Here is a 9,047-nt window from a genome sequence, read left to right as displayed (position 1 = left end):
ATCTGGACAGAAGGTGGAGCCCCTGAGCCGACTGTGCCAGGTCTTTGGCTCCCAGAAAAGCCTGGATTTGGGGAAATGCTGAGTTATGGAGGTGGGGGCACTTCCTCTAGATCCTGACTCCAGTGGGTAAGAAGCTGGTGCAGGAAGGCCCCAAGATATGGGGGCTTTGTTTTCCCATGTTACCCAGATGCAGACCTGGTAACTGATGCTTAAGGTCGTTTGTATCCCTCCATCCCCTCCCCCACACGTTTACGTGTCTCAGCATTCATCGAGAACCTTCTCCCTCTCACTAGCTGCAACTGTTTATTTCCTTCCCCCTTTACCACTCTTCCACCACGCCTCTGGAGTGTCAACACAGATCTAACCTTCCTCCATATTTCTCCTGGTTCTGCCCTGTCCTCGCCTCCTCCTCCCTCTCCACCCAGAGAAAGCCCCGCCCTTCCCTCCTCCCTCCCCACCCCAGTCTGTCACACAGGGACATCACCCTACAGCAGTTCAGGCTGTGGTTCGCAGGAAGCATACATTGGCTTTTTGATTCGTGCTACTTCCCAGCTCACAGTTTAGGAGGATCTAACACCAGCCTTCACGTGAAGGGGGAACCAAGGACAGTGAGAAGCTGGGTGGTCCCAGCTTTGGAGCCCTGCCAGCTGGACATGGGTAAGTATGAGGACCAGCCCCCGGGGAAGGCCTGAAGGATGCCTACCTCCCTCCCTGGCTGACTCAGCAGGGGTGGGGCCTAACCTTTGCTCTTTTGGGGGGTGAAGGAGGGGAAACCGGACTACAGGGGCGCAGGACTCAGGCAGTGAGTCTGCGGACCAAGGGATCAGGAGCACTGACAAGCTCGGGTTCACAGGAAGAGTCTGAGACTCTGCACCTTAAGTGGGGCTCTCCCCGACCTCCCCATACCCCCGACGCCCCAGCCCCCTGCTCCTCCCCATTTGAGCTGAGATTCAAGGAATACTTGACAATATGCACTGCTGGCCTCCCCCCAAAAAGTAAAGCCCACTTTTGGTAGCGTTGGAGGATTTTTAAGGTGCCTCTCCTCCCCTCATTTTCTCCCAGGCCTTTTAAGTCCCGTCGTCTCTCCTCCCCCACCCCGACCCACCACCAGGTGGGGGCTGCACTGAGCAGCTGCTTCCTGTTACCCCAGAGGTTGCTGCAAGGGTGGTGGTGGTTGGGGGAAAACTGAAATAGAGCCGGTTCTCACGGTCCCACAGCGGTCCCACTAGGGCTGCCACTGGCGGCCCCCCAGCGCCAGCCCCAACACCCCGCGAGAGGCAGGCTTGAGGTTGAAGGGCCCAGGAGGTCCTGGCCCTCGTGGCTTCCTGAGTCCAGAGGCATGTAGGGTCGGGTCGCGCTGGGGAAGGAGGCCGGGCCCCCCCAGCTGAGGGCACGGGCCGCGGGGCCGTGAGCCGGGGCCCTGCTCACCTGGCAGGGCCCCGCTGCGCTCCCGGGCCGCGGCCGCCCCCCTCCCCCCGCCCCGCGTCCTTGCCCCGCCGCCGCCGCCCTCCCGGCCCTTTGTGAGGAGGTCGCGGCCGGAGCTCCCCCCGAGTCCTTCGGCTCGGACCCACCAGCCTCCCCACTTCACCGGAGAAGTTTGTCTCTTCTTCTGGGCTCTCTTCTCTTCCTCCATCTGGGATCCTTCCTGGTTCTCGCCCCTAGGAGACGCCACCCGCTTCCCCTCCCCCAGCGGATTCCTCGCGACCGCCCTGCCCGGCGCCGGGCGCCACCCCGGAGCTCCGGCCTCTTTAAGTGCCCCCCCGCCCCCGCACACGCCGCCGGCGCCCCCCCGCCCGCACACACCGCCGGGGCCCCCACCACCTGCGCGCCGCCCCCGCGGCCCGGCCCTGCTGCAGGTGAGGCCCGGCTCGCGCCCGGTAGCGGCGTCCCCGGCGGGGCCCTCCTGCGGTCGCCCGGCCCGGGGATCCCCGCCGCCGAGCCTCGGCCCGACTCCCCTGCGGGAACGGTCCTTCCTCTCTGCCCCGCACTATCTGCCCGCGCGTTTCTCCCCGGTCCTCGGCGCCCGGAATCTGGGCTTCTCACGCCTTGGCCGACCTCTCCCGAGCACCCCTCCTATTCCAGCCCCGGGAGCGCCCCTCCCCCGCGCCTGCCTCGCCAGAAATCTCCCGCGGTCTGGGTTTCGCCTCCTCCCCCCTGGATCCGGAGCTTTCCCACGCCATCCTAACCTCCAATGGGAGGGGGAACAACCGCCACCCCAACTCCTCTCCCTTCCTCGTAGTAAGTGGGGGTTGGAGGTTTAGCATGGACATGGACTACCCAGTCCCTAGTGGGCCCTGCTCCGTGTCGACCTTCAAGTTCAACTGAGCCCCAACTAAAGCTCTTCTGTAGCTCTGACCCCACCCCGCCTCTCCCGGAGTTTGGGGGTCCAACCTCAGCACCCACCAGCCAGCCCAGGTGGGAAAGGCCCTCTTCCTGGACCTGGGGTGGGCTGGGCCAGCTTCGGAACACTTCTATTCCAGGAGCAGGGGATGGGGGGGAGGGAGGCACACCCAGAATCTTGTGATTCCGGGCTTAAGGGTCTGCAGGGACATAGTGGGTGAGGGCTGGATCTAAGCGCGTGAAGGTGCTGGGGGGTGGGGGTGAGGGAGAGGTGAGGGAATCTTAACCTTCTCGGCTCAGATGCAGAGGGAGTCCCATTCTAAGGAACAGGGCTTTCCCCCCCACTTCCCCTCACCCCCCCCCCCCCCCGCCTGCGAGACTGCGGCGGAGAAGCTCATTGGGGAGTTTGAAACAGGTCTGTGGGTGAATCTGAGGGGGGCACATACCAACTTGGAGAGGAGAGGAGGAGGGTTTATGGTCCTTTGGATGTGTTACAGGAGAATCTAGCCTCCTCCAAATAGAGAGGGGGAGGAGACTGTTTTGGACTAACCTGGAGAGGGAGGGGAGCAAATTGGAGTGGCTGCGGGGTTCAGGGCTGACTCCCGACCAGCGCGGGGAGGGGGGGCTTTAATAGTTACCTCCCCTCTATCGGGGAATACTCCCCTCCCTCCGAGTCCAGCCGGGCCCCCAAACTCTGCCCCTTCCCATCTGGGGCTTGCATCCTTCCCCCACTAGATCCACCACTCCAGAATGAGGGGACCAGGCATCTGGATTTGTTCCAGACTCGGAGTCCTGTTCCATGACCTGGAAGATAGCTGGGTGGAGGAGAAGGGTGGTGGGCAGCACAGCCGAGGCGGGTGGAATTCCAGGAGTATCTGGAGGGGGAGAGGGAGGGACGGAGGGAGGGAGGTAAAGGGATGCAAACGAATCCTCTTCCTTCTCCCATTCTCTTTCTTCCCCCTCCCAGCCCCAGCCATCTGGCTCGGTGGAGCCAGGCACTGTGGCAACTGACCCCAGAGTCAGGGTGGTGCCGCAGGAACACAGGCAGGGCGAGAAAGGGGGAGCAGGTGCTAATTTCTCCCTTCTCATTTTCATTACCCGCCCACTGGCCTGGCTTGAGAGAGGTTCAGAGTATTCCCTAGATACCCTTCTCACAAGTTGCTGAAAAAGTGACCATTTGCCCCTTCCCCTTTCTAGTAGCTTCCTGAAGGGAGATAGGGTGGGTGATTGACCACATGTGATGAGACTGAGGAATGTTTGGGGACATATGGGGTCAGTCTGCCCTCTGTCGTCTGGATGGGGGGAGAAGCACAGCTGCTGCCTGGGGTGGCTTCTGACTAGAAGTAAATACCCAGCTGTTGGGCATATTGACACCTCACCCTCATCCGGGCTCAAAGAGCAAGGAAGGTCTCTGGTTAGATGGGATGAGCAGGGGGCTCTCAGGGAGGAAGGTAATTGAAGTCTTTCTGCACCAGATGGGAAGAACGGATCCTGCCCCACTTTCCTTTCTAATCCCAGGTGGCCCTCCTATCCAACACCCCTCTTCCCTACCGCTCCTGGCTGGGATAGTCCTAGAGGTTGCCCTGGAGACTAGGCCTGGGGCTCGGAAGGGGTGGGGGCAGCCAGTGGGGCACAGGAGTAACCGGCTCTTCCGGAGCGTAGTGGAGCCAGCGGGTGGGTGTGTGTGGGTGTGTGGTGGGGGAAGGGGCGTGGCCACGCCCGCGACTGGCGGGCTCCTCCCCTACCTCCCGCCTCTGACTGGCCAGCCCTACGACGGGGGCGGAGGTAGGAGGATTGTCCCTCGTCTGCCCTGGAAAAGGGAAGAGAGAGAGAAAAAAGATAGTGGCTCTCTTCCCTGGCCTTTTAGGAAGCCACTTCCAAGCCCTGAGCCCTCTTCATCTGCCTTTTTTAATTTTTTATTTTGGGGAAGGTGGGGCATTCCTTAGCAGAAGTTTGCCGGATCCCTGCTTTCTCCAGAAGAAGGGGCCCTTATCCTTTGATTTAACTCAGGTCAGCAGGCTGTTAGGGTCTTTTTTTTTTTTTTTTTTTTTTTCCCCCCCGATGGTGACCTATAAATCTGTTATTGAGTCAGGGAGGAGAGAAGAGTTTTGATTTGACCTGTCTATTCCTTCCCCCTAGTAATCTTCTCTCAGGAACGGGAGAGTAACCCTTCTAACCCTCTTAGCCTCTTCCCTCTGGCCCACACGCTTTAAGGCTTTACTGAAGCTCACTTCTTTATTAGCTTCTCTGAGCCATTTGTGGTAGGGAGTAGAGTCTGTTCCCAAAATTGAGGCAGAGACTACTCCTCTGTGAAGTTAGGAAATACAATCCAGACTGATGTATTTTTGGTCCTGCCTTGCCCTGTCCCCACCCAGTTTTCAGATTTTCTTCCTTCCCAGACCCCCAGAGGGAAAGGTATTTGTTGACTCTCCAACCTGCCAGAGTTTCATTATCCACACTCTGTTCCTCTTCCAGCATATTCAGCCTGAGTTTTGCAATTGTTTGTAGAACTACATTGCATTGAATAGGAATTATCTTGAAGTCTGCAGAGCCTGTTGAGTTACAAACCTGATTTCTAGTCACATTTTATCCACAGTTTGACCTTGAACAAGCCTGTTAACCTCTCTGGGCCTTAATTTCTTCACCTGCCAAACAAGAGCAGGTTGAGCTAGAAATTCTAAAATCTAATATTATATGACACTCTTTTCCATCCTAGGGCCCCGCAATAGACATTATAGATGAGAGCCAAACTGTAGTCCTCTGCTAGTTTTTTTTTCTCTCCTGTTCTCAGGTTTCACACAGTCATATAGCCCTATCAAAAACAGTACTGGGGTTCTAGAGCAGCTGGACATTTGGGGCATCTTATTTGCTGTGCCAGTTTTCCGGCTAATCCCCCGCCGCTCCGGCCAGGTTTAGGCTAGACTCAGGTCTTCCTGGTCTGGTTCCAGAGCCGAGCTTCCTTTTCCTACGCACAGGAATCTTCCTGACTCCCAGAGCCCTGCAGATGTCACCGGGAAAGTGGTGATCCAGACAGGACCAGGCTGCCCCCACAGGACACAGGTGAGTGGGGGCAGACGCCGCAGCCTCTTGCCTTTCTACCCGCCCCTTTATCAGGACTGAACTTCCTCACTAACCTTTCTGCTCCTACACGTCCACTTTTCAACCAACCACCCAGCCTGGGAAATAAGTGCCCTTGAGATTATCCCCTCCGCCTCCACCCCACACCCCTGTTAGGGGAATGGCGCATGCCTTGGTCCTAAAATTTTGGTCTAGTCTTTCAGGTTAACCTCTGGGCCCGTGGCACGCCTTTCAGCTTGCTCGGTGTGAAGCAGGACTACCGCCCACGAGGAGCCATTAGGCCGAGGGAGCCGCCGGGCCGGCTGGGGGAGCCGCCGCGGCACTAGGACCCAGATCCGGGTCGGGGAGCGGGGCCGGCGGCGCTAGGACCCGGTGGCGGAGGCCGCGGAGGGCGGCTCTCTCTCGGCCGCAGCTTCCCCGCCCCCTCCGGCTTCGGCTCACTCCTCCCCCGCCGGCCATGTTGGCTCCGCTCGGGCCCCGCGGTTGAGCCGCGTCCCCCTCCCCCCTCCCGGACCCCAGACCCCCTCCCCCGCGGTCCCCTCCCCTCCTGGCGCCCGGAGCGCGGCCATGTGAACCGCCCGTCCCCCGGGGAGAGACAAGCCCCGAGCCAGGCTGGACGCCGCCGCCTCAGGTCTGTTGGGTCGCTGGCCGGGGGCCTGAGGGGAGGGAGCCCCGCTTTCTTCCGAGGCTTCCCTCAGGGAACAGGCTGCGGGGCAGCCCGGAGCGTCGCCCCGGGCGAGGAGCTGACTCCGGCGTCTTTCCTGCTGGGACCCAGCCTGGGGCGGGGGGCTCGCTGCTCTGCGGGCCGGGAGGGGAAGGGGGCTGGCGGGTCGGCTGAAGGCCGGGCCGGGCTGGCGGGGGCGGGAGCGGCCGAGGAGGCTCGCGGCGGCGGCGGCGGCGGCGGCGGCGGCTGCGAGGAGGCGGAGGAGCCGCCCGGCTGGTGGAGACGCCTCCTGTGGGGGACTCGGAAGGAATCCCCGGGAGGGGCTCCACCTCCTCGGGTGGGGTGGGGGCGGGGGCTGCCCGGTGCGGAGGGTGGGCGAGGGGGTTCCCTGGGCGGGTGGGACCCTCCGTCTGTGGGGACTGGGCCGTCCTGGCAGCGGCGAGAGGAAGGTAGAGGGGCTTCCGGGGGTCTCGGTGCCTCCCTCGGTGCGGGGTGCGCGCTCCCTCGAGCGTGGCGAGCAGGGGAGGGCCTGGCTGGAGCGCGGTGTGCTTGGCTCGGGCCGCCGAGCCCCGGGAGTCTCCCACTCGAGGGATGGGGGTTGATGGAGCTGACGCGGAGACGTCTGAGCCGGGCTTTTAGGGGCCGAAGGGAAGAATAAAGAGGGATCCCCTTCCGAGGGGATCCCTTACTAAGGGGATCCCCGTTTCCGTGGCAGAAAAGACGATCCTGTATCATCCCTTTCTTTGCTTATGTTCCCAGTTTTCCGAGGAAAGACTATGCCGTTAGCGGGCATCCTTTGTAGGATTTATTGGTGTGCGAGATTTGCATCCTACGGGGGGGCGGGGGGGGGAGCTTCCACCTCCATCTGTACACAAACAGCCCCTCCCCCAAGCCTCCCGCAGGAAGTGGCCGGGAAATGGCAGCTGTGCGTTTGCTGCTGCGTCTCTTGTTGTTTTGAAATGTCCATTTTAATCAGATTTGGTTTCATTTTCTGAGGCCTTCTGGGCAAGCTTGGATCCTGCCAACCATGCGGTCTTAGGAGTCCTTTCGTTCGACTTTTTTCTTTCTTTTCTTTTTTTTTTTGGTAAACTTCATTTGTCAACTGGAAGTGTAGTCACTGCAGTTGACTCACTGAATCCCGATCTGCCTCCCCCCTCCTCCCACACTCCAGAGCATCTCTGCTTCCATGTCTGGATTTTTTTTTTTTTTTTCCTTGAGCTAGAGGTCATAGAGTAGCAAACTCAGTCATCCACTGCACTTTGAATACTAGTGATGAAAATTCTCGCAGCGTTAGAGAGCTGCCAGGAAGACCTGGGATCTTTCTGTGTCATGAGAGTGACTTTTTAGGGTCCTACTTAATGTATTCTTAAGTATAACTTTCTGTATTGCAGAGCACCTCATCAGATGAACTTGTGAGATGAAGAGTAGATTCTGAGAAGTGGAAGAAGAGGGAATGGAATTTATATGTTGGAGTAGGGACTGATTTGCAGGGTGAAGGTGATGGGCTTATTCCTTACTGGTGATTCTAGCCTAAGAGTAGTTAGTCCCCATGGGAAGCATATTAATTGATGTAGGGTGCTGGGTGGTTTACTTTCTGCAGAACCAACTAGTAAGGAAGGTTAGCTGTCATGTGACTCGCTCTTCAATCCATAAAAGACATCTTCTCTCTTGTTACCTGTTGGAGAGTGGTGAGCTTTTTTCCCTCTGTTCTGCACAAAGTCATGTGTCCACATTTTCTTTCTCCTACCTGATAACTGCAGAGGATTTCTACTCTAGCATATATTGGTGCACTGTGTGTACTATGTCCCCAGGCACTTTGGTTAGAGAGTAGTTGGCAACAGGATTTTGTATTTTGAGAGATGACATACTCAGATCATTGGACTATCCTAAAAACTGCTTAAGGCTGGCATAAACATTAATCTTTTCAGTATTTTCCAGTCATAACCCTCCCACCTGAATTGCAGATTCCTAGATTAGAGGTCCAGGTGGGAATAGATGGATGTATGACGTGATAGCAGCAGCATCACTGTTAAGATAGCATCATTGCTTTTTTCACTGAAGCTGTTGAGGTTGATATGGAAAAAATAAAAACAAGTTCAGTATTATTGTCCTTTTTCTTGTCCCTCTTCATGACTGGTTGGTTTTTTTTTTGGGGGGGGGGTTATTTTATTTTTAAAGATTTTATTTATTCATGAGAGACACAGAGAAGCTGGTTGGTTCTTTTGAGGTGTTTTCTGACAGGGTTGATTTGACACACTGATTGTAAGTTTCCCTTTCTTCAGCCTTTGTTTACCTAAGTTGAGACCTGACAGAATAGTAAATTGATTTTCCCCGTTGGGGGTTAAAAAAAAGTGAAGGAGGGAAAAAGACCACTCTTCTTTGGACTCCGTAAAGGAATAGAAGTTGGTTTTGAGAAAGTAGATATAGATTCATTTGATACATGATTAATTGGAATGGTGAATGAAGCAAACTTTTCCACGTCCTTGTAAAATGGATGCATTTTTCCATCAGAGCAGTGGATTTCTTAATATTGAGTGTTTTGTTGGTTTCTTGTTTTTGTTTTCTTCATAAAGGAGAAAATTTTGAGGTACTACGTGGGCTGACCTCCAGAGCTAGTCAGAAATCTAGACTTCCTTGAGAGGCTCATCTTGCAGTCTTGTGGTTCTGGAATCAGGTGTTGCCAAGAGAAGCAAAGCTTGTTAGGATAACTGTGTCTTGCTGCCATTGACCTTTCTTATTACCTCTGAAGAGGTTTGCTATGTTATATTCTTTTTTTTTTTTTAATTTTTATTTATTTATGATAGTCATACAGAGAGAGAGAGGCAGAGACATAGGCAGAGGGAGAAGCAGGCTCCATGCACCGGGAGCCCGACGTGGGATTCGATCCCAGGTCTCCAGGATCGCGCCCTGGGCCAAAGGCAGGCGCCAAACCGCTGCGCCACCCAGGGATCCCATATTCTTTTAT

The 9,047-nt window shown here is 56.7% G+C and overlaps 1 protein-coding gene across 4 annotated transcripts in view; it reads left to right on the top strand.

The window, feature by feature from the left end:
• The first annotated feature begins 46 nt into the window (after window positions 1-46).
• BAZ2A (bromodomain adjacent to zinc finger domain 2A) overlaps window positions 47-9,047 on the top strand; it is a 32,801-nt gene continuing 23,800 nt past the window's right edge. The window contains exons 1-2 of one of the 4 annotated variants that reach the window (XM_072842801.1): window positions 47-657; window positions 5,316-5,400. The gene's annotated coding sequence lies outside the window, so the exon portion shown is untranslated. Of the gene's footprint in view, window positions 658-5,315; window positions 5,401-5,846; window positions 6,050-7,473; window positions 7,580-9,047 lie in introns of those variants that run through there. The other 3 variants (XM_072842804.1, XM_072842802.1, XM_072842803.1) reach the window with 3 other exon arrangements.

The sequence above is a fragment of the Canis lupus genome, chromosome 11, assembly GCF_048164855.1.
Source record: "Canis lupus baileyi chromosome 11, mCanLup2.hap1, whole genome shotgun sequence".
Taxonomy (NCBI): Eukaryota; Metazoa; Chordata; class Mammalia; order Carnivora; family Canidae; genus Canis; species Canis lupus.
This window is presented reverse-complemented; position numbering and strand designations above follow the sequence as displayed.